This window comes from Molothrus aeneus, chromosome 4 (assembly GCF_037042795.1).
Source record: "Molothrus aeneus isolate 106 chromosome 4, BPBGC_Maene_1.0, whole genome shotgun sequence".
NCBI lineage: Eukaryota > Metazoa > Chordata > Aves > Passeriformes > Icteridae > Molothrus > Molothrus aeneus.
Window position 1 is genome coordinate 24274614 of NC_089649.1, and position 26164 is coordinate 24300777.

Here is a 26164-nt window from a genome sequence, read left to right on the forward strand (position 1 = left end):
TTGAATTTCTACTTCCTTCATTAAGTGCCTACCCAGACAGCATTAAATGTAATTAATTTTACCTTCATAATTATAATCTAATATGTAAATCCATTTACGGTATTCCCTTCTATTAAAGGTACAAATCAAAATGATAATTTCTAAACAAAAGTTGTGAATTTCCTTGAATGAAAGGCATTTGTAATTTCCCACAGGAAATTTTAATCACTTTAGGATGTGTAGTCACAGAGAACATAGGAGTTTCATGCAGTCAGGATGTGATGGAGGGAAAGTACAACTGTTACATTCTTATTAGAGGCAAATGGAACTCAGAAGAACCTGGACATGTATGTTTGGACACACATCACTTTTAGCAGCTGTTACCATCTTGCAGCATCCCCCAAAACAACTAGCTTGCAGGAGCTTACCAGTCCTTTCTAGCTGGAATTAATACCCTTATTAAAAATCTTCTCCTTTCTGGCCGTCCTCTGCCAATTGAACACGAAGGTAAAGTGTTGCCCTGATCAGTTGGAATTTGATTGCCCCTTTAAGACTGGATTTTCTTTTACCCCATTTATATTTTTCTCCAGAAATTTATGCCTGTGATTTAGGTCCCTGTCTTTCTGTGTTCAGGTTTCACAAAGCACTGCTACCAAAATAAAAAATCAGGTCCAAAAGAAAGCAATTCCTTGCTTTTTCCAAGTGAAATGTTGAAGCTTCTTATCTATTTTTACCACCTTCTTTTAATGTCTTTGTTGTTCTGAGCTCTCTGATACTGCTTACAGCAGCTTACTCCCTAAATGTCATTCATAAAAATTCTACTTTCAGCAGGTTTATTCCCTTCCTTTCTCTCTGTAACTCTTTTCTTAGCCCTAACACAATATGTGGAAATGGGTGCTCTCCACATATTTATTTGTTTGCTAGTTTCTGAATTGTCAGCATCCCTTCCCAAGGTACTTACATTAGGAAAGATTTTCATGGATTTTAAGCAGGTATCTTCTAAATTGTTCATCACTGCAATTAGCAGTAGGGGAGAAAAACAAACCAATGAAAGCCCCCAGTGAAATTTAGCACTTTATTCCCCAGAGTAAAAGGAAAAGTTAATGGTAATTTGCTAACCATGGAGGAGAGTTAGAGGACACAGGAAGCCAGCTTTCCTTCCAGTGAACACAGTGACAGCTTTGCCTCTGGCTAGAAATAAGGAAACATTCAAACAAAACCTCTTCTCTTTATGTCTTTTTTCCCTGACAGTGATACCTTGCTCATGTTAGCCAAAAGCATTTATGAATTAGGTCAAATAATTTCAGCCAAAGCAGGATAAGATTGATAAGAATTTTGGAAAATCTTGAAATATTTCAGGTTCTCTTATCTGAATGACATTTCTCTTCAGTTCATTTCTAACTTTTCAAGGGAAAAGGCATATTCTTCTATAGAGGAGAAGCTTCTATTTTCAACTAAGTGAACCATTTTGACAAATCAAGAGTGTATTGTACTTTCTCCTAAAATGAGGGGAGGGGAACCAGAGAAAGGGGAATTGGTTTCTGTAGAAGACAAATGTTAGTTCTGTTTTTGTCAACCTGAGAACTAATTTTCTCATTTCAGTACTTGCTGGAGGAGTGGGACAAGCATATATAGCCATGGAAAAAGTATTTGAAACACTAAATTATATGGTAATTTGACACAGTTTCTATCTGTAACCTTGAAAAATCTTATCACGAACAAACTGTTAAAATTAAATAAATAAGTGATGTCTTCCAACTACAGTTTGTCACATGGGATTGATCAGTGATCCACTGACATGCTGCAGTTACTGTTCAGTTTCTCTCTGAGCTAAAATGCACTGGGGAAAATTTTCAATGTCAAAGGGTGCAGGGGAGTATCCAGTTCACAAGCATGGCAAATGGCAGCCTGGGAGCTGATATGATCCCCCTTGAAATTAAACTCCTTTTTACATAGATCATCTTCAGTCAGCAGAATAGCTTGACAAGGTGGTCCTTTGTACGGCCAGATCCTGTGCAATCCAGGCTTTTTCCATAAGAAGGCTCTGCACTGTCCTCCCATCAGTTTGTTCCTCATGGGAATGGTTCTCCTTTGTGGCTTTGTGAGACTGTAGGAATACCGACCCCTCCATGTGGCTGTGAAACACATCTCTGAACCCTCTGATTGTGAAAATGAGACCATTTTTTTCCATACTCAAAACTCATGTATCTGAGGACAGTCTGTGTGACAAATTTTCACCCGAGGTACTCCTCAGCCGGAGTAAGAAGCTATAGCACTGTGCTCTACTTTCCTTTTGTTTATAGTGCTGCAGATTTTGGTTTCCTGTGCTGTGGGGATTTGGTTTGCTCTATGTTAGCAGTATTTTATAGCCACTATCGTGTGGCAAAGCTGGCATGGAGGGTTTTGGATTTAGCATGTTTTTTTTAGTTTCTTCCACTTTTGGGATGACAGGTTGATAACCTTGGAAGTCCCTCCAGTTCAGTGGTCCCAAAATTCTGGGTTCCTTTCAAAATTGCCAACATATCAAACTTGCTGTGTCAAATTTCAAAATCATAGAACTGTTCAGGTTGGAAAAGACCTTTAAAATCATCAAGTCTAGACATTAACCTAGCAAAAAGCCAAGAGATCAGTCACGAGAGCAAGGATACAGAAGCTATTTCAGCCAAGTTTCCAACGTGTTGGCATCCAGTGGCTGTATGACAGAATCCCTGTCAACCCCTCCCTGCCAGTCCCACAGAGGTCTTTGCTCAGATGTGTCTCCCTAGAGGCAAAAATAAGGAGGAGGTTGACAGTGATGAAATGCAGGGAGCATCTATGGAAGAGCTGAGTGGCAGAGCAAGATTCATGTCTGCTGTTACATAGGGTGATGGGGGAGTAAACAAATGGGTAAGGGAGCAGAGCAGGGTGAAGGACATCTTGAGCACAGATGGGAGCGCGATCAGCAGACACGGCAACAAACCCGCGAGCAGGAGGGTTGTGGATTGGAAAAGAAATTATAAGGGGCAGAAATGAGCAAGGAGCTGCAGAGACTTAATTTCATGTCTTCCAGGAGCACTTCATAAACAGTGTAAATTTTATTGACCTGTCCACAAATCTTAAAGCATCTCTCAATTTTCATACTTATAAGGCACTGAGATCATTGGACCTGACCTCTTGAGTAGTACAGACTATTGAATTTTACCCTGTGATTATTGCATCAAGCTTTATGCTTTTCTGTCCAAGTTCCAGTTGTAAACTTGTTTTCAAAGCCTCCCCTTAGAGGCAACGCGTTCCATTCATCAGTCCCCTTTGAATTGTCTGTATTGTCTTTATCTCAGTGGGCTTTGTGTGGGCAAGACGGAGTGTTAGGGGCAAAATCAAAGGCTGGGAGAGTGAAACAAAAGCTGAGTACCATTTGATTAGTGCAAACCTGTTAATTGCTCAAGTTGGGAACACACTTTGTCAATAAAACACAAGAATAAAACAGCATCACTGTACCTACATTGCAATGCTTTGAATGGACAAGATCAATTCAATGTACTTTCCATCTAGTCTTAATTTAATTGATTCCTCTATTATTTCACTGTAAATAAAGTTGTGTGTGTTTTCTGTAATGTAAAAAAATGTTCATATGAAGTGAAATGAGAGTTATACATCAGCAAGGTTGCAGTATATTCTCAAAATGGTAGGAGGGGAGAGTAGTAAAAGAAGATAAGGAAAAATATATTCTCCATAAGTCTGTCAAAAGGGAGAGCATCTGTGCTTTAAAAATATATGGGAAGCTTCAAAAACTGCTTAAAGTACAAGCAAAGAGGAAAAATGAAAACTCTTTCACAGTCTAGGATTTGGACAATAGAAAATCCTTCAAGCTTTAGTTAGGAGTTTGGTGTTCAAATTAAAGGCCTGTAAAATATCTTGAAGGAAAGACAGACTTGTACTCTGAAAACAGCACACAAAATTTTTCAGACTTCCAATAAAGAATTTATGGGGTTTTTTACACATAGCGAGCAGACAGTTGCATGCTAAGGATGTGAATCTCCCAACACTTAAGCATCTACTTAGTTCTAAACATCCACAAAGTCCAGCTGAAATTGATGATCTGTATTTTCAAAGAGAATGAAGCAGCATAAACAAGCAGATGTCAGCTCTTCTGTGAGCAATCTTTGTATTGTTGTCTCCTACACTCTTGTAACTTGGCTGAAAGACCTGCCTTTAAAAAAGGCTGAAGATGGGAGCATGTTCTTCTGCAGCCCTCTGTGAAAGTGGTGCAAGTTCTCCTAAAGCTTTTCAGTAAAACCTGGCCATCTTCTGAACTGTTTTGTTCTGTTAAGTCTGTTGGTTTGGTAGGTTTTTGGTTTGTTGGGGTTTAAGTCACTGATTAGTTTTATTTGTTGTGTTGAAATTATACTTTGAAATGATTCCATGGTCCCTGCATCATTTATATATGTGTGGTTCAATCCTATATCAGCTGTGAAGCCCTAATAGATCTGAATAGTAAGAGCCTTTTTTTTTTTTTGCAGTGCACTTGCACAATATTCACTTGAAAGAGAATTCTGTGGTGTATTTGTAATGTGGACATGACCATAAGAATCATGAAGTAACATGAAGTAAATTTTCAGTTTGAAGAGCATATTTGTCAAATCCAGAAGTTTCACTTTTATAGCTTTTTTTTCTTTACTTTTTATTGTATTGAAAGATTTACAGCATGAGATCTTATTCTCCTTTATGCCTTGGTAATAAGTATTTCATTGCACACGTGTTTCTCTCACCAGCCTCGTTGATCAGTATGTTAGGGTGAGCTCTTCCTCCTCCTCTTCTTCTCAGCAATGCACCCCAGTGCCCTCACCAGCATTTTTTATTTATTCAATGAATCCATGTATCAGACTGTTCTTTCTGTGGAGGGAAAGGGGCAAAGAGAGCACTGGTACTGATGGCAGCAGGTTGATTTAGCAGGAAAGGACAGGAGTGGCTGACCAGCACTGTATTTTCCACTAGCTGCATGTTGCAAAAGAGCTGAATGCTGTCCTCTTTCTGCATGGCTGCTGATGCTTACACCAGAGCTTGTATCAGCAGCAGCCCTTGAGTGCCACTCAGCTTGGCCAGCATGACATTTTTGGCATGTAATTAATTTTGACTGAAAGCTTTGACAAATAGAAACACTGAAATCATTTCAATGTCTCTTCAGAGAGCTCTCATTTTCAAATATTCTGAGAGTCAGGTGAGAACCAATTGAATGAAAAAACTCAGCAAGGCTAAAAGCTGCTTTGATTCAGAGCACAAAGTATGGGTTCCAGCCTTCCCACTAAGATACTTGAAGAAACTCAGTGTTCCCTTCTCTGAGTCTTTGTGGAAATCTACATGGATTGGAAATGAGTGTGTGACACCAGTATCTTCTGAGGACCCAGGTCATCCTTCTGTGCATTGACCACAAAGTGGTGCAAGACCAGAGCTCTTTAGACACCACTCCTTGAATATTAGTTATGTCATTAAATACTCCAGTGACTGTGTCTAGTGTACAGCAAGTAGTGGCAATACACATCATGGTCTGAAAGTTATTTCTGAAATACAGGCTTGTACCTGGATGAGTATTTTCTGAGAAATCGGGGTTGTTTTGCAAACTGTGTGCTGTTTCATGGTGTGAGAAGTGGTTGACCAACTTCACTGACAACTTGAGCAAGAGGAGAGAACAGGGTAACTGGTGGATCTCTTGGTGCCTCTCAATTGTGTGTATGTAGCTGGCTGGAAGAGTGTCCTGTCTCTGGTAGGTGTTAGCAATGCTTTTTGCAGGCATAACACTCCAAATGCTCTCCAGGTGCTAAAGGTCTATGCTGCTGTTAATAAAGCAATTCTCCCCTAGATGAGCATTTGATCTGAGCCAAGCACACCATAGCATGGTTACTCTCAGTTTGCTCGGTAAATCCATGTTTGCTTTTGCATACTACCAGTGCACTATTTACACAGAGAGTATTCACTGTGGGGCTTTCAGTACAGAAAATTCTCCCCAATACACGACAGACCACTCTTGCTAAATTCCATTGGTCCAGGCTGTAAAACCCCTACATCTACTGTTAAAATATGGGTTTGATGTGCCAGGTACCCACTGGCATTCAGAAGCCTCCAATGTATTATTATTATTGTTATTTGGAAGAGAGATGGTGAGCCTAATTATGCTTAATCACGACAACCGAGAAAGATATCAGTGGAGGGGCACATTTTACCCTAAAGTGCTATTTGAACTCTGTGGAAAATGTTGAATTACCCCTACAGCTATTGCCGATTAGCTACTTAATGAAGCATCTGCGACTGCTGGCATGTCCCAGCCATGTCACTGTGATGCTTGAAGGACGATGGAGATTAACTAAAAGATTGATCATGGTGATTTCTTATGTAGCAGCCAATCGAATCTTATAAGGGGCACTTGGGATTGAAACTTGCTTTGGAAAACATTATTTTGCTATAATATAAACAGTTTTTCTAAGACCTACTCTCTTAATATTTTTTTAAAAGGACCTGTTCCAGCCTCAGCAATGTAATCCCTTTACGACACTGAGAGTTTTTATTTGCAGCCACTATTTCTGCCTCATTTTTCCACTTGCTTCTGTACAAATACAGAACAACAGGACTAGGTGTGTGAATTTAGCTGAACAATAGGTAGAAATTCCATGCAGATCTAAATGCCACATCTTGTACATTAACGTAAGTAAATTTATAGCCCTGTATATCTTTATGCACCACATACAGAAAGGTATTGTTTAGACACATGCACATAGATTATATATTTAAGATTTTAAGTGTGCAAAATCCTTAGTTAATTAAAAAAATTAGAAGGAAAGCATGCACTCATGGATTTATTTTTGTGATGTATCAGATATTATTTTGCCATAATTCACAGCGGTGCCCTGCATATTCACTGTAATTTTAGCATTAAATGCTTTCAACATAAAGCTTATTGCACCTGGGAACAGCGGTGTTTAAATCAAGGCAATCTGTCATTTCCAGAAGAGCTGTTCTTGTGTTGAAATGGAGCCTGGCTCGTGTAGCAGCTGGACTGCCTGATACAGAGCGAGCTTAAGGCTGTGCTGGGCATTCCCCAGGCAGGAGTGAGGGTGTGTTCCCTTCAAACATTGCTATGGATCCCCACTCAGGGGAGAAGGTGTTGACACATTTTCTGCTTTGAGGGTTTCCACTCTGCCAGTCTTACCGCTGGATTTAAAGATCCCATTTTGTTCCCAAATGAATGAGAATAGGCAATCAAAAAGATTTCTTGTGATTACCTGAGGCTCATGTTGCTATCAGGAGATCTGGTTTATTTGCTGCGCAGCTCCACCTGGTTGAGCAGCAACCCAGCAGTTTCCTGATACGGATATTCTCTAAGCTCCACCATGAGAACTTTGAGAGTATTGAGTTGGTGAAAACAAACAGGTTTTTTTGCTTAGATTATAAATCAGTCTTCTTCCTTTTGACTTGTCTTCTGTCTTACTCTGATAACTGTGATATATTGTGCTAATAATACATCAACAACTTAATCTCACATCAAAATTTCCTGCCTTTTACAGCATCTGTATTTCTCTGGCAACAATCAGATGCCATAGCCCTGACTGGATATACTGAGGGTGCATGGGGGAGGGATTCAGCTGGGCTCAGGCTTTAGAGAGAAACTGAGAGTTTCTCCATCTGTGAGTCACTCTTGAAGCTTGAGAGAGCAGTCAAACTTGTTGAGGATGGACAAAAATGACCAAAGGTTTTGCGAGAAGAACACATCTCATGAGAATCTCATCTGGGACTTGCTCCATCTTGAACAAAGCAGGGTTTCTGTCTATTATTTCCCTATCGTGTTCTCTGCTGGACCAGACAGGGTTAGCTTTTGTTTGGAAGTGTTCAAGGTACTGTGGGTGCTTCTCCTCATGGATGCTGCTGGAGTTGAGGGAAGGGCAAAAATGACAGGACCTAGGTTTCTCATTAGGAGTGCACCTGGATGTGTGTGATAGCTGGAGAGCTGGACATTTATATCCATAAATCTAGCAATCTAAATCTCTCAGGGAGAGGCTAGAAAGCAGAGCCTGCTCTGGGTATTTTTGAACACATGAGAAAAGTGTGTGTTTTTTGTGGACCATGATTCTATTGCTACAGACAGCACTGGCTGGAGTTGCAGTCAGATATATATTTTAAGGTGCATTTCAAGCTATCTTGCTTTTCATGTGTCTGAGATGGAAAGGTCAAAATTACCTTGAAAAATTGAAGTCTTTCTGTAAAAGAAATAGTCTCTACTGTAAAACAACTGAGTTGTCTTTGTTTGTTAAAATGCCAAAATGCCTGCTTAAAGAGGACTTTGTGCGGTTTATCATATTTTTGCTCACTGCTACTCAGGAAAGATTTGCATGATTTCTACAGAGTTGTCACTGGATGATTTAAATTCCAACAATTATTTTTAACTTTATGTATCGTGAGGGAAAAAACCCAACCTGAAATGTCAATATTTTTGTTGTCCTTGATTGTTCATTAAGACAAGAACATATCCTTATTATAAAAATCCAAATATGCCTTTCCTAGCTGAGTCATGGTGATGTCACTGCTCTCATCTTCCCTATGTTGACCTTCTTTCATGCATTAAGCCAATGTTGCTCTTCAAATAGGGTGTAAATCCTTTGTCATAGATCTCTTCATAGTTGGTCACTGTGGGTGCAGACTGTGACTGCCTTCTGTCTTTCCTCCTGGCATGAAATAAGGTTGCTCAGGACTGTGTGTTTAGGAGCTAAATAATGTGTGCTCATCTCAGGAAGTCTCTGGGCTCAGTTTATTTTTGGAATGATTGTTGGAGATAGAAAGTTTGGGAAAAGACAAATAAAGACGTACATGGCAGGAGAGTTAAGGCAGGCAATGTTGCCTCAGCCTTGAAACTTCAGTGGTGATTACAGACAATAATGTGTATCTTGGGGTCTGCATGGGGATCTGCACCTTCATCCAGATGAGGGAGGTGGAGCAGGGGCAGAGCAGGTCTCCAGCATCACTGTCCTTGATGTTGCCTCTTGAGGAACAGACACTGAGCCAGCTTTCTTAGTGCTGGATCCTCCTCCCAGCTGCTTCCTTGCTTGGCTTGGTCTGTGCTATCTCTGCCCAGACATCCTGGTTGTGTGGGGAAGAAACCATGCAGGCAAAGGCCTGGCCAAGCCACTGGACTGGGTGTGAGAGCTGGCTGACACCTGATTTGGCTGAGGCCAGCATTGGCAAGGAAAAGAAAGAACAAATTTTTCTTGCCTTCTACTGTTCTGTGCACATTGACCAAGACCATACAATGCCCATCGCATTTCTGTAATTTTTTATTTGTACCCTTTGCCATGCAAGCTCACAGGCACACTGACTCCATCTCTTCTCACAAGTGTTATGGCTCAAGTATTATGAGTTTTTTGGCATTTTCCATTTTCTGAGTGTCAGACAATGAGTAAAAAGAGATCCTGACATATCTGTAATTTAGCTGTCTTTTTGTTGCTTCTACCTGTTGCGAAAGGACATTTTGTAAGAAATACAGAAGACTGAGCTATCAACTAGATCCTACTTCCCCTTCAGACACAGCAAAAGATTTGTGTTTAAATCATCCAGGATTTTGAAAATTCAAGTCTAAATCCCTCATGTTGCTGAATTAACCTACTTTGATTATTCCCTATGTAGTACTTCTACTGTGTACTTTGCTGTGCCACACAGCCATTGTTATCCTTTACTCATCTGTGCTTTCTCATTGTATCACTCTCTTGCTGCTTATTTCATTCATAAAGATGAATGAGCAGCTTCCCCAGGCCAGTGGGAAGTCAAGATGTCAGTACCTGGAGGTTATATGGATGAAAACAGCTCTGAATCAATTGACTTCATCCTCACCTGCTCTTTGAGATTTGTCATAAGTAGCTACAGCTTTGTGTAATAGTAATGGGCTCTTATCTACTACAGATTGTTACCAGTGCCCTCACAGGACCCATTTGCTTTTAGAAAGCCATTCTAGGAATATCTCAGTTTTTCTGTTATTGCAGGTCTTATTTCTCTGTGAAATCACCACACTCAGGTCAGAGCTTTTAATTTCTAAGATATTCACATTTTCAGAGCAGAAAAAGAAATGCTGCTCAGTAACAGGCTGAATTACAAAGGTCTAAAGCTTCTCAAACTGCTCCTCAGCTCGTGATTGATGTGCAGATACAGCAATATAAAATTAGAGGGTATCCAGTGAAAAACAGTCATAAAAGGGAGCAAACAGGCTGAAATGTATTTAAGACTTATTTAAATAATAGCAGGAGCTCCTGCCTTAGTTCATGGAGCACTTAAGCTTGTGGCTAACTGTAAACACATAAAGTAGTGAGTTACTATGTCTGAGATACAATTGGAGAGCAGAGCCTACACTATAGCTTGTGTTTCACATGTTTGTGTGAGAAGATAGAGCACCCCTAAGAGCTGCACCTCTGTTGCATCTCCAGGCAGGTCCTCCTCAGCAAAGAGGGTTATGCTTAAATTAGATTCTTGGTTTTCAGCTCTTGGCCCAGAGCTCCCCAGAAAGTAGACTTTGAGAAGAGGAAGAAAATAGTGTATTTTCCAGCAATTTACTTCAGTCTCAGTGGTTTGGTGGAATATTTGGTTTTGGGCAGCAGGGACCTTAGGGCCTGTGAAGTAATATTGTTAGTACCTGCACATCCATATTAAAAAACTTGTGTCTGTGCCTGCAGGTCCCTTTGGGGCTCCAGAGCCCACTCAAAATCAGAGCTGAGCTCGTGCCTGTGGCCTGTGTTTGCCTGCTGCTGCCGGTGTGGAGGTGTTGGCTGAGGCTTCCCCTGTTCCTTCCCTTTGTCTTGTGTGAGGAGGTTAAACACAAACACAATAAAAGTCTGGGCTAGGAATTTTCACTGTAGGTCAGAGAGACATTTTATTCATAGTAATTTCTTTATTTATATCATAAATCCTTCTCCCCTTTGTGTTCCTCAAAGAGATTAAAATTAAGGGCATCACCTCTGCCATCAAAACCTAGACCCCTGAGGCCAAGGAATGGTTTCACTGTTTCTGCAGGTTTCCTTACCCACCTATTCTTTGATCCTTCTAGTGCATTGACTGTCTTTACCTTTAATTTGTATTTGTTGCAGCCTTAGTCTGTGGCTACAAATAATGATACCCTTCTCCTGTTTACCTTGTATTTACTAGCAGACAATGTGTGCTCAGCAAGGAAGGAGAAAAGTAGAGTGGAGTCAGTAATAACAGTAGAAAGGCAACAACATGGATAAAATCTTAATAAATTTTGCTGTTGTTTCTCGGAGCATGGCTGAGTCTGGTGCACTCCTTATTATGCTGACTCTTGGGAGCAGGGGATTTTGGAAGTGTCATGATTTTTTTTCAGGAATCTGTTTATTTCTGTACAGTTTATTTGTTGATTAATTTATGTAATGATTTAATTTTTTTGCCAGCAAAGCTGCATACCAATTTGTTTCTTAAAGACTTAAAACCAGAAGGTAAATAAAAACCAAACTGGATCCTTATTAAAATCTCAAGTAGGTTTTAACCTGTTGTAGAATTTTAGGGGGAGGGGAAGCTTTTTGTGTTCATTCTCAGATGTGTTGGACTCCTCAGAGTGAGGGACAGCAGGTCCACATCAACAGAAGAAGAGGATATTTATAAATTGTATCCTCTCCCTGCATTTATGTTTATGAGATTTTAAGAAATGGGTACAGTTCCTAGCAAAACATTTGTTTCTGCAACTACTGACCTAGACTGTCAGATTCTTCTGGATGAATTTGAGTTCCCTTCTGTCACAGCACTCTCATGCCTAAAATGACAGTGTGAAAAGTAAAGAGAGAAAGTGACAATGTACTAAATGTCACGGCTCCTCGTGAGTGGTGATTACCCCTGCATGTCACCCTCGTTGTGTCACGCTGCCCGAGCTGTGCTGGGTGGGTGAAGGGTGTGTAGGCCCACTTTGTCCCTTCTTGTCACATGTCTGTGCTTCTTTCAGACCCCTGATCTTCCAAATCTTGTGCAAGTCAAGGGTGTAAGGAGAAAATGCCAAGCCATTGAATATGGGGGCTTTCCATCCCCCTTTTTTCCCTTCATGGCCAAGAAGGGTGAGCAGAATTACCCTATTTATCCTTTGGGACCTGCTGAACAGTCAGCTGTAGACGGTTTCAGATCAGAGCCATGCTATTCCTGGTCAATCTCAGACTAATACTGGCTCATCCTATCTCAAACCCAGCTTTTCTTCCTGCTCCACTTGCTTTTCCATTGCTGTTTATATAAGGGTTAAGTGCTTCCCTGCCTACCAGGCTGTATTTGCCCAGCTGCTCATGCATTTTTACACATCCCACAATCCTTCCCACTCTTTTGTTTGCAGGCTGGGAGAGGAAGTGGGAGTTGTGTCCTCTTTCCTGGTCCCCTGGCCTTGCTTCACACCTGGTCCCAGTGCAGTGTAACCAGTGCAGGTCTTCACTCCCTTAAATGTGGTATGAGAGGTTAGGGACAGGTTCTGTGCTGAGAACAGCAGCACAAGGCCACCTTTGTGTCCCATCTCTTTCTCTCCTTTCCCTGGTGATCCACATCTATATCTATTTGCCTCCATGTTCCCAGTCTTTCCCAATCCATCTTTCTGACACAAATGCACTCTCCTATGATATAGCTGCTGTCTGGATAGCAGTTGTTTTTGTCTAAGCCTACAAAGCCAGCATGCTCGAGTGAAAGGATTGCTTTTTCCATAATAACTTGCAGTGACTCTTGAGTTGTTCTGGCCCCTCAGCTTCCAGAGGCTCCTTTGTGGCAGAGGACGGAGACTCCTGGGAAGCCTGTCCGTGCTGGCTCTCCCATGCTCCGGCTGTACAAAGAGCCGTGCCTGGAAGCAGCAGTGTCCTGGGGAGCAGCACTGTGTGCCCTCAGGGCCTCCACACCCTCCCCGCCAGGCCGCCATTCCCAGGGGCCCGGCGCATGGAGATGAGCCGAAGGGAAAAGCCCCTTGGGAACCATCTTTCCTTGTTCTGCTGCCATCTGCTTAGGGAGGTGATTGACAGCCACAGGGTGAAGGGCCAGGGTCTGTGCTAATTGTCTGAGGTGTTTGTTCAAACATGGCTGGAGAAGGAGGGGGTCCCAACAGGCAAGGGAAGAATGGGAACCTTTGTGAGGCCCGACATAGTAAATGCTACTTTTGTGAAGATTTAGGCTTGCTGAGGTCAGTTTTTAACAACTTGGGATGCTCCAGTCTTTTCCTCTTTCCTTTATCTCTAAAGGCTCCTCTTCCTTCTTTATTTCTGCTTCATCAACAAGCATTGTTTCAGTCAGGCTTGAATCCCCTTTCAGTAGCTTAGCTAAAGAAAAGACATCCCATCCTCCTAAACAAGACTCTTTTGGGACCTGCTATTTTTTTTTCTTTTCCGTCTCCTTGTCTCACACACTGTAAAGAATGCTTCAGTATTCTCAGAGGAATGGGAGCATTTGCATATTAATTTAATTGTGTGTGTTCATGCAAAACTACTCAACTCACAGAAAACTAGCCACAGTTATTAAAATTAATTTGCAAAGGAAGGGAGCTATTGTTTTTCAAGACAGGAGTTGTCAAAGCATATGTTTTTCTGTGTGCTAAAAACACCTTCCTAGTTGCTTCCTGCCTTTATAGGCACTAGAGCACAGCTGGAGAAACATAACAAAGTTCTTTGGAGAAAGTGGTATGTGGAGGAAGTTATACAGAGGCAAGAGCTGAGAGAAAATCCAAGTGTTTTTTAGTTGATCTCAGAGCAGGATCTCCCTCTATCAAACATCTTTGCTACTTGCTGAAAGGAGCAAAACAGCCCCTACTGCTTTTAACATCAGAGATCAACCCAGCTCAACTCCAGCAGCATATTTCCCCATAAAACTGCTTGTAGTGCTCTTGGATATATTTCCGTCTGCTTTGGGCATGTCTCTCAAAAGAAACCTGTGTAAAGCTTGGGGCTGTTGTGTTTGCAAGCCCAAGCACTGTCTGTGTGTGTATATATACAAGCAAGACAGTGGAACACATCATCCACAGAGGGAATTGCCAGGCTAGGGCTGGAAAGTTAGCTCATGCAGCATTTTGTGATCTGCAGCAAGAAAATTTTGTCAAGATCTCCTGGTGCTTTTCATTGGAAATACACTGTTAGACAGGAGGACCTTGTGTTGTCTCTGTATACACTCCCTTTTGGTTTTGCTTTCCCTTTTTTATGCTTTTCAAGATGTAAAGTGTACATATTTTTAAGGTCTGTCATGATCAGCTAGAAGTCAATGTATATTGTTATTCAATATGTGCAAGTCTAAGTCCTAAATGTTTTCCCATGTATATACTGGTTGGCACTTTATAATTTTAAATAATATTGCAGATTTGGCTACCAGCACACAGATGAGCACACAAAGCAGCAGAAGGTTTTCTGGGAATTTTGACAGTTCCATACATAATCCATGGATGTGACATGACCCATGTCTGGTCTTAAAATGTATTATCAGAACTATCACTGGAACAATATCCAAAGTAATTTAGCTTCAGACCATGCACAGGAGCATAATACGTAGGTGATTTTGCCACATTGCTTGTGCAACATTTGCTCCTGTGTCACTGATAATAAAACTGTCAGAACGACCTTGAAGAGGTAATAACTGCTCATTGATTTGGATGTAAAGCCTCCATAGTGTCTTTCCTACTGTGTGGTACTTGTTAAAGGAAAAAAAAATTACAAAGCCAAATCTTGCTTCCACAATCTCTTTTAAAAGACACAGACATAGGGTTTATAGAGATGTAGTTATGTTTATTAACTGCACAGACCTCTAGAACCTCCCAGAGACTTTGAATTTCCTGGTCCTGGGAGAGGGGTACACAAAAGCTGCATACACAGAAAATTCTGGTTTCTGTACTAGTCAGCCTGACAAAAAGCCGGGTGCTGAGCCAGTTTTGATGGAAATTTGTTTACTAGGGTGAGGTAATGAAAACCATCTTTTCAACTGATTGCTTTAGTTTTAGCAAATATCCAGATCCTTTTTATTGTGTCTGTCTTCCTCTTGAGAGTTAATTTCAGCTGCAAGCTCTGGATGTTTAAAGATAAACCTCCTTAAGTTGTTTGTTGCTTGATACTTTGGAAAATCTATTTACCGATTTATAAATATTAACATTGAGTTAAAAGGGGGGTTCAGGACTGCTGGCTTTGACAGTCAGGGCGTTTGTGGCTTGTCCCCAGTCTGGTACACATCATGTCTCTGACAGGCTGGGAAATCTGGTGGGTAATCTCAAACAGTGCCCACACTTAAGGAAGTCATCTCAGCAATTCTAAACTAGAAGATTTGATTTCATGCACCTTCCATAGGGTGCAACAGTATAGTTTGTATTCTCTTCAGTAGCAGGTTTTTTGGTGAAGAAGAAAGTTTTGATCACCTACGGTGGAAGGACTTGGAGGTTTTAAGGGGAAAGGACAGGCAGTAGGAGTAATTGTGATCAGAAGCAACTCTGCTGTGGAATGAGAGCAAACTGAGAGCCCTTGCTGAGAGCAAGACTCAGCATGGTGCTATTAGTTCTCATCACTTGATTATGAATTATAAGCATCATTCCAACAATTTAGTGTACAGATCAAGTTTCTTTGGTTAGCAGGGAAAGCACATCTTGAGCCACACTATTCATGCTTGTGGCTGCTTTATATTTAGATACTGCTGTGCTATTTTGAAATTGCACATTCAAAGAATATTTTTTCAAAGTGGCAAGTTTAAGCTCTGCTTTCCCATTCCTGTTACTGCAGACATTATTTGATGAGAATTTTTTTTCAGTGAAGTGTGTTCATCTCTAAAAGAAAAGAGGCATGTATATTTTTAATTGATTTGCAAAAGACAGTGGCTTATATTAATTACTTGGAGGATTTCAGCTGAAATTTAACATTCAAAAGGGTACATGAGTCTAGGAACACATAGAAAATAGTATTTCATATGTACTGACCATACAGGCTTTTTAACCTTTCACATAAACTGATGCAAAATATAACTGTTTCTGGTTTCCAGCTTGCTGCATATTGCACTCGTGAGTCAGAGTTGGGTTAATTAATTTGAATTAACTACAGGGATCCTTTCCATTGATTTTAGTGGACTGTGGATCATGCTGGTATATAATACAAATTGCTACTTCTCAATTAACCCCTCTACTCTTATCTGATCTCTTCAAGTTACTCACCAGGTGTGCAGGAGAATAGGGCCTGAAACCTTGGTCTTGTGTATCAGTGAATGTCATCAAGAGTAGGTTATCCAGCTGGTCTTTCTGCTGTCCTCCAGCCAAATTAGTGCCTGGGGTGGGGTTTTTTATGCTAATGAAAGACAGCCAAGAGAAACAGAAAAAAAACTTGCTCTGTTGAAGGAGGTACCTCCCACTCTTCAGACAGACTCTTGATGCAGGAACTTGATTCAGAATTTGTTATCTTTGTCGAGGCAAGTCTGCTACCATCTTCTACCAAGCTTTCTTTTCTGGTAATTTTTAACAACCTGTAACACTTTATGTTTGCCAAGTTAGAATTTAGGGATCCAGAATAATGATGAGCAGGGCTAAACGCTGTTCCAGAGAGTGCCTGATAGGATTTGAGTGAGGAAAGGTGGTCATCTTCCACCATCATACAAAGGATGCCTGATTCAGAGGTAGAGAATCTCAGAAGTCTTCTAGAGGTGAAATTGAAGATGCAGAAGACACTGACTATGCAAACTTGGTGCACTCTTAATATACATGAACTGTCTTCACAAGGATGCTTTTTGCTCTGATAAATTCTTTATCCATTTTACCAGACCAGAAATATATTGCATGCAAAAGGGCAATAAAATATAGCTATGACATCATATCCCAGCTATTGTCAAAGCTATCCATGCCAATGAGGTTACAGACTGAAATGTCTGAAGTCCAGTGGTTTCTGGAACAAACTTTTTCTGGAATTGCTAAGGAATTTTGGATGCTAAGCATGCCATTCTTATAGCCGTCACCAGGTTAGATCCTCACCGTCATCTTACTTGGATGCATCTTGGGGAACTCTAAGACTCCAGGTTCCTGTGGAGTTTATTGTTTGTCCACCTGTCATTGTACTTTCAAGTGGCAGTTGAGCTAAGATGGCACTCTTGCAATTTAATTATTTTGATCTTGAACCACAGAACTACCAAATTAAATTTTGAAAGTGGTAGTTAGACTCCTAAGCAGCATGGACATGCTGAAAATGCTGCCACTGATATGTCATGATGTCAGCACAGAACTGGAAAAATTCTCCTTAAAATGTAGGCATATGTACTGCAGGCTATTCAATTCCTTATGTCTTGGGAGATTGAGCTAAACTCCCCAAGTTAATGCATAGTAGGCACAATAGCAAAGATGCTTGCTTGCAGGAAAAAAAATCTTAAAAAGTAGATTTAGCCTGCTTTGCAATAAGGAAGCACAATAAATTACTGCAGCCATTTACCTGTGTACTTTTGCATCCATTCTCTTAACACAAATAATGCATTATTGATAACCCTACTTCAGCGAAAAAATTGATGTCATTCTCTTTTGTCAATTTTGTTTTTAATTAATGGTGGGTTTGAGAATGATGTTTAGAAACAGCTGCATGGTTTCAAAGCCAACTTTTGTGCATTTTTTCTCCATGATCTCAGAGTCACAGAGTGAAATTATCTGTAAGACATCAGACTAGGTGATCACAGGAGTCTTGTCTAGCCCTAAAATTGTCTTTGTGGGGTTAAATTATGCATCTTCTTTCAGAGAAAGCATTATGGAGTCACATCATCACGCAGGTAAATTGCCATCCTGAGCATCACAGCAGTGTAGCCCAGCAGAGGAGCTGACCAGTGGGTTATCAGGCTGGCAGAGACCACATTCACTTCATGTGCCAGTTTTGTGCTCAGTGGTATCACTTATGTATCTCTTAGTTTCCTGCTGGGAATAAGAGAGTCAAAGGGTAGAAGGATAATTGAAGGAGGAACAATGGCATTTCTGATGAGAATACAAATCCTGTTATGCTCTAACTGGGCTAACCGGGCTGGGTCACTGTTTATCCAAGTACACAGACTCCCAGAAACCGCCAGGTTGGATCAAACCCAAAGCTCAGCTGGCTTCCAGCAGTGGGCAGAATCAGAAATACCAGTGGAAGGGTTAAGACCTGTGCTGTAAACAGATAAGAATGATGATCGCAAACTCCCATGATCATCTACAGTGAGTTCTGCTGAGCTGTAATTGAACAATTTATCTCCTGGAGCACAACACTGGGTAATGGTTTCAAACTGTTTTCTGATGTTGATGGTAGATTTGGATAGTCTTGGTTTGCAGAAAAATGAGGAAATACATGAAGAGGACTTAACATGATGTACATTCAATACAATTCCACTGACTGGGCAGGTTGCTGTGCAAGAGTAGCGTGCCTGGAGTAAATAAAGTGGGAGGGCAAAGAGGGGGCACCAAGTATTGTGTCTTCATGGGGACTGCTCCTGAAGAGCACAATCTCAAGTAGAAAATGTTTAGTATTGCTGCTTTGCTAGTGACAATGAATAGATACTGTTGGAAGAGACTATATGGAAGATTTCCCCTGTATGTATAGGGATATGGGTATGCCTTGCACTACAGATGTTGGATACTGTCTTATAGCTTAAGTGAACATGTGCCTTAGATAGTGTTTATTCACAAGCTCTTTCATACCACAGTGAAAAGGAAATGCTTTAGCTGCTCAAAATATTATGCTAGTGATTTGAAAGCCAGGAAAATACTGCTTGGTGAGTTGATTCTTTTTCTGCTTTGAAAAAGGGGCTCATTTCTTCGAAAAGCAGGGATAAAGTCAGCTCTTCAAGGTTTGAACCGATTATATCCACACACCAGAGGCACAAGGTGGGAAGGACAGGGGACAAAAATGCTTTTTTCTCTCCAAACAAAGCCAAGTGCTAAAATAAAAATGTACACCTATTCTAAGGAAAATGTTCTCCAAAGAAGTTTGGAAGCATGTGATACGATTAAGAAAAAACCAAATTCCTCAGTAAAAAGAGTTTATCACTGTAATGCCTTTCAGACAAGTATAACTTAGTGAACTAGCCTTGATGTGAGGTTGGGATAAGAGGTATTTACCTTAAGTGCCATAAACTTGCATGTGGAGAAGAAATAGTCATGCAATGGGAGATTTCCAGCACTTTTGTAATGCAGTGTTCAGAAGAACATAAGGAAATTCACAGCTCTGATAATTCCCCCATGCAGAAAATGCACACTTGACTCATCCATCCTATTTTACATTGTCTGAAAGAAAGCAACACTTTCATCTTGATAATATTAAAAATGTGGGATCTCTTGAAATGGCAGAAGCACATATAGATTGATCTAATACTGTTATTGTAACTGAAAAGACAAAATAATATTATATGTGTGCATTTTCATAAGGCTATGAAATGTTAAAAAAACAAGATTATTAAAACCTTGAAGAAATGACAGCCAAGGAGAGAGAAGAAAAACTGTTCTGCATGATATTGAGTTCAGGGCATACATTTCAGCAGTGTCGTGCTACATGATTCAAGTGCTAAACTAGTAAATGTTAATATAATATTAGGAAATTATAATGATGAATATAGCTGGATACCATCTGGTATTAACTCAGTTCCCAGGGCATTTAAAATTCTGATTGCACAGTTCTTTGTAGGATTACTGGGTTGGAAAGCTGTAGTGAGGAATGTTGTAATTTGTCTGGTGCTAGGATTACTGAAAAGTCAGCCAATGCTGATTTTTGATGGTAAATATCTTTTTTTTTTTTTTAACCCTTCCTTTAAAGAAATAGCATATTTCAGGGAAAGAGTGGGTTGGTTTTTTTTCCCAGAAATCTTGGCGGGGAGGGATGTTGTGTTTTTATTTTTTGTTGACAGTTGGGTATCTTGGTTTTTGTTTTTGGGGGGTCTGTGTGCCTTTTTTAATGATGGTGCATTCTGGAAGCTGCAGCTCTGATGTCTCAGCCTCATTCTTTGTAATCTAAATTGGTTCCAAAAAGTCAGGCTGTGTCTACTGTGCTGCACTATCCTCAGACCTTGCAATGCAATGGGTTTTTCTCCCTCAGAGACAGAGCTCACCACATACATGGGGGAGAAACTCAAACTACTGTTTCTAACTAGACAACTTTCGGTTTTAGAGACAATTTTTCTAAGACTAAATTTGATTTGCATACCCCTAATAAACTTTTCTCAAAGATAAATAAAACACTTTTTCATTCATAAATTTCCTTTATTTTAAAGAAACTGCTGGAAAACATTGTATGTCTTAGGCAGTGAGAGAAGAGATAAAATCATAAGTAGTAGTTTGGTGAATATGAGTAGCCAAAATTTACGTCAACTGAATTTTTTAGGTTACTGAGAAATAACAGACCCAGAAGATACTGGGGTTGCAAGAAAAGTGTTAGGTTTGCTGTGCAGAAAGTCAACATAGCTCTAGTGCCTCAGTGCCCCATATATATTACGCCTTATTAAGATAAAATAAGATTTTAAAGCACATCTGCTAGCGATGTAAAATTTCAGACAATAAAAGATGTATCTGGTAGCTTGAGTGCAATTCTTCGTCCTTGAGTTTGTGTTTGAGATTTCCATCTGCAGATGTTGACAGTCTCTTTGAGAGCTATTCATTGTGGTTGCAAAACATATGTTTCTCTCTTAACCAATAACTTTCTGTGAGTGTTTTTAGGGGAGAATTCTCTGATTGTTTATATTTGTCTTATTTTACATGGTTTTTCATTTCCATGCTGGCTCTCTCAAACTGTAATCTTTACATCTTTCCTGCCTATTACTGCCATAGAGAATTTACTGTGTCATTTTATTTATTTATTTATCATTTTATTTACATATTACTGAGTGAATCAGCTGTGAAATAGAAATTTTGTCCATCCTCAGACCTTTGGGATTCTTTGAGAACTTGTGATTTCACTGTTAATGTCAGGGGGTTTGTACCTTGTTTTGTCAGAAATTGATGCTATGATAAGAACAGGGTGGCTATGATGCAGAACAGCTCTCTCTTCTGATACTGTAAATGGCCACTGGAGTCCCAGCTGCCTTAATTAAGCCAATATGTGTGGTTCAGAGGGCTGGCAAGTGCTCCCACGATCCTCTTCTCAACAGTTACCTTCAGGCAAAATAAAGGTGCATCTCAGCTTCACATTGTTCTGATAAAACACAGACCTGAGATTTTTAGAAGCTGGTAGGGGATTGGAGGGCCTTTCTTCTTTAAAGGTACATCTCTAAATGCATCAGTGGGAGGAGGGCTTGAAATTTGGAAGTAGAAACTGAAAAACTTTGTGAATTTTTTTTAAATTAAGTCTTTGCCCTCTGTTTATTGTTCCCTGTACACAGAGATTTTCTGCTCTTACCCTTAAAGAACCTTTCATTAGCTCCCTTTTTGTATGCCTTTCAAGAATACACAGCAGAGGAAGAGCAGCCAAGGTGTGGGCATCACAGATGGGGCAAATGTCAAGATATGTTCCTCTGGAAAACATTTGAGTAAAAGGCTCAGGTGGTCAGACTGATTGACTTCCTCCAAGCCACTCCTTTAAGATCTCTCTGTTCTATGCCTCTTGCAGGACACAGTCCATCTGTCCCACTGGTTTTCCCTTGCAATTTATTTCTTTTTCTAGTCTGTGGTCTGTCCAGTGCAGGAACTCAGTTGTTTCCTGCCCACCCAGAGCCAGCCACCCTGGCTGCACGTGTGCTGCTGAATGTGTCATGTGCCAGCAGGTCAGATGCTGAAACACTGTAGTTCAAGATAACTCCTCACTGGGATCTCTGCTGGATCCTCACCACCACCATGACAATGAGACCGAGACAGGGTGCAGACAGGTTTTCCTGTACTGACTCCACCTGCAAGGCTCTGCCTGCTCTGTCCCCCAGGACAAAGGCATGTTGGTCAACTTATCTGTGGCAGACACTCAACAGAAAGGCTTTTTGGCAGTCTCTTTCACATGCTCTTGCCTGCTATGGCACATGTTCTCACTTTTTGTCCTAAGCATCCTTCTTCTGTACTGTGTAGCTTTAGAGACAAGGGGTAGCTCAGCTATTTGATAAATTTCAGCATTTGTTTTAAACCCATTCCACTTAATGCCTAGGGTTTTTTTCCTGAGACACTGGTTTTCAAGGGCATTTAGGCACTTGTCTGTATTGCAGGTGGTTTTTCTATATCTTTTAGTGAAGCTAAAGTGACTGTGATTTGCCCTCCCTTCCTTCTGTCTCCACTGATCCCTTCTCAATCCTAATGCTTTTGCTTTCCTACGGAGAAGTGATAAATGGCCCAGAGTGGAGTTTGATGAGGTCAGATGTTACTGTCGGCTGTAAATCCTTCCTGCTTGTTGGTTCAGCAGCAGTCTCTGGCCTTGGACTTTTATGGGTCTCCCAGTGGAGGAGGGACAGGAGTGGTGTCACTGTCAGCACACCAGAGTGATTTGCAGGCGGGTTTTATTGGAAAGCTTCATGCACATGGAGAAACTCCTGTTCCCCAGGAACAGAAAGAAATCTTCTAATCAGCAATTTGTTCCTGTAGGTAGAGCTCTCCTGCTTATGCAGCACAGGCCTGCCTGCTCCTCATGGGCAAAAAGTCAAGCAGTGCCTCAGGATGAAATGATCTCACATCACAGACAGCTGAGATACAGGTATAGGTGTACAGAGATGCTTTCTGGGGTAAAAATTGCAGCCATTCCTGAATCAGTAATGTATTTACCTTGGTTGACATCCAACTGCAAGCAAGGTGGGAATATGCTTTTTTTTTTTTGGTACTAAATGTGATAGCCCATTATATCCTGCAAGCATCAAAGTGTTTGGAGACTATCAGCTTGTAAATCCAGACTAGCTGGTGGCTACCTAAAGCTATGATCTCCCTGTGGTTTTTTTCTGTTGGAAGTGCTGAAAGAAGAAGGCCTGGCACTGTGGGGATGGCAAAGGATGACTACATGAACTTACTCCAAGTTCTTGTGCCACTGCTGCATGTAACGTAAGAGATAGGAAGAAATTAATGGACACTTTAAAATGTAGCTTTACCTGTGTCCTGAAAAGGCTCAGAGTCAGCCTGAAATTCTGCATGAATTAGAAGATGCAAGTATGTGTGGCAAGGGAAAATGCTTCCCTAAAGCTCAACAAAATTAGTGTTACCATTAGCTCAGCATAATCAGTGCCACTCATTCTGCCCAGATATTGCTATCATCAAATATGTCACAAACTTTTAAATGTAGTTAGACAACACTTGAACAGAAAATGAAGCATATTCGTTAGTGGGTGGTGCAGAAATTTATTCTCTGTGCAAGTGTTTGTTTATAATTAGGCAAAAGAGAAGAAAATATGCCTTTAATGATTTTTTTAGTGATAAAAATCAAAACATACCAGATAAAGAACGCTTGCTCAGAAACAGCTTTATTCTGAAACTAGCCAATTAAAGAGACCAAATATACAGCAGCACAATAGAGGAGCTGTTCAAAATGCAGCATTGCTCTCCATTCGTCATGCATTTAGCTTTAGAAACTGAAAAACTTTGTGAATTTTTTTTAAATTAAGTCTTTGCCCTCTGTTTATTGTTCCCTGTACACAGAGATTTTCTGCTCTTACCCTTAAAGAACCTTTCATTAGCTCCCTTTGTGTATGCCTTTCAAGAATACAAGATATTGGTAACACCTTTTGGGTAAGATCAAAACACTTCTGACTGCTTTCTGATTTTGTTGGGTTTTGGGTTTTTGCTTTTGTTTTTTTTTTTTTTTTTTTTTTTTTTTTTTTTTGTGCTATCCTTAATATTCAAGGAGGGGAATCATTAGAACATTGACATCAAAAATGATGTTTATTTATTGAATTGTTGCAAGGTGTTGATGTTTTCTACCCTCTCTGTCTTGTCTCTTTAAACCTGCAGGATCATACATAGGAACATGAATAGCAGAATTTGCCTCCAGAACTTTTCATTATTAATGATGCTCTATGACTAAATTGGAAATCTGCTACTGTACCCCAAGGGGGTGATTAATTTAGCAGACTAGGAGTTTTGATTAAAAGGGAATGAAATGTCTGACACATAGTCTATTTATCAGTTATTATGATATTAAAACACTCTAATCATTGTGGTGCCTAAATTAAGGCTTCACAGCCTAAATGTCACTTCATAGTGTTCTTTTAGATCTGTGTGATACGAGTTTATTATCAGTGGGAGCATGAGAATATAAGTGCATATAGTGGTCTTTGATAAGAACTAAGCAGTCTGGTAAGATCCCTGCTATTTGCCCCTTTCTCATTTAAAGAGGAGATGAGAGAAGATTTTATAGATGTGATTTTACGAGCAATGCATGCAGGACAAGATGAATTTATCCCTGACGTCCCTAAGGATTATGACACAAACTTTGTAAAACTGGACTAAGCCTAAAGGACACAGAAAAACCTCTAAGGATGTGTAAGGATTTAAGTCTAAACCAGTTCTTCCAGAAACCACATGTGCTCTGAGATATCACATTCTCTGAGAGGTGAAATCCATGTCCTTAAATTAAAGGTCAGGGCAGAAATTGGCAGTGATCTACCAAGGATGGCAATCAACAGTCAGTGCTAAGCGTGTCATTGAAGTCCTTTGCAGACAAGTAGGAGGTGGGAGCAGTAGGTCCCATGTTGCTATGTGAGTGCCCAAGAAATAGCTTCAAGCCACAGTATTGACACACCAGCCTTGCAAGCCTCACAGAGGGAGGAGGGAGGGCCCAGGAGCACAGTGTAAGAAAAGACAGTCAAGTTCTTGTTGTGCTTTGTGTTCACGAAGGCTTGGAACCAAATCACATCCCTAAACTGGCCACATCAGCAACTCAGATATAAGTTTTAGGCCTCAATAGGAAAAGTGCTACATTAGGACTAAATTATCCACTGATTTGAGAAAACAAACAAAAAAAAACCCAACTAAGCAAGCAAACAAAAAAAAGCACAAAGAAACTGAAATGGCTAAATGGCAGGTAAAACCTACTAAAAGCAGGAAGTCATTTTTCAAGTAGCTGGGGCTTGACAAAGGAGGAAAGATAGGCTCATAAACACACACATTTTATAGGGGGAAATGCAGTAAGAAAGGCCAGAAGAGTTGGAGAAACTTATAGAAATCACAAAAAAATCTCTAAAGTCCTGTGTCAAACACGTGAAGCAGGAAGCTTGCTGGAGTCTGTAGGCTCAGACAAAAAACATGCAGAGTGTTCAGAAAAATTAAAAGTTTGGTGATTTTGCTGTGGAGGAACACGGGAGTTCCCACAGAAGAATTCCTCTCCTATCAGATGTCAGGGATGAAATAGTTCACGTGGTAACTATACAATCCCCTAGCTTGAGTTCTGGTACCGGTACAATTTTTTTAAACTGTTTCCTGAGAGAATCCCATAATAAATACATTGATAGAAGCTCAAATAATAACAGAATAATAACAGAATGAATGAGATCATCAATAAATATCATAGTGGCAGAAAGCCAGACGGCTTTTGAGATTAAAAGTCATGATTTACTAATCAATTGGGTAGCACTGGGGGAGTGAATGTGTGGGCAGGGCAGCCCTCCTACCCCTTTCCTCAGGTTAGCCTGGGCACAGATCCAGGAGTTGGGCTTGCTTTGATCTCCAAACTGTCCTGCAGTGCATTGATATATCTCCCAATCTGAAGACAGGCACAGAAGTGAGTACCTTACTAAAAAAAAAAAAAAGACCCAGAACAGTAAATAATCATCATTTGGAGCTGCCTGGAGATTAGGATGTGTTTTTAAGAGAACCAGGATGTGAAATAGAAGTGAGGTAGATATAGGGGATAAAACCAGATGTTAAAAGACATGTTATCAGAGAAAACAACATTTTGCAAACAATGCTTTTAAAGACATGAGAGATCAAGGGGAAGGTGCCCTCTGAATTAGCGGCAGATATGGGAAAAGGAATTCTCATCAGTTTCTGCTTTTAGGATTCATTCTTCCCTTAACTGAAAACCAATGGATATCTGTGGGAGTAAGAGATTTTAAGCACAGATTTTTTTTGTAAAGAAAACAAGTAGACATCTGGCAGAAGATAAACACTTCCTTTAAAAAGGAATGTAATCCGAACCCCTAAAGCACCCAGCACAAGTGGGAAGGGCAGCACTTGCCTCCCCTCCGCTGGTGCAGGCTGGCTTGCTGCCTGCTGCTGGAGCTGCTGCAGGTGAGGATGTGTGAGAGGCAGCCTGGATGCTCGGCTCCCTCCCTCCCAGTCCCGCGGGCCTCGGCAGCTGTTTGCGGCTGC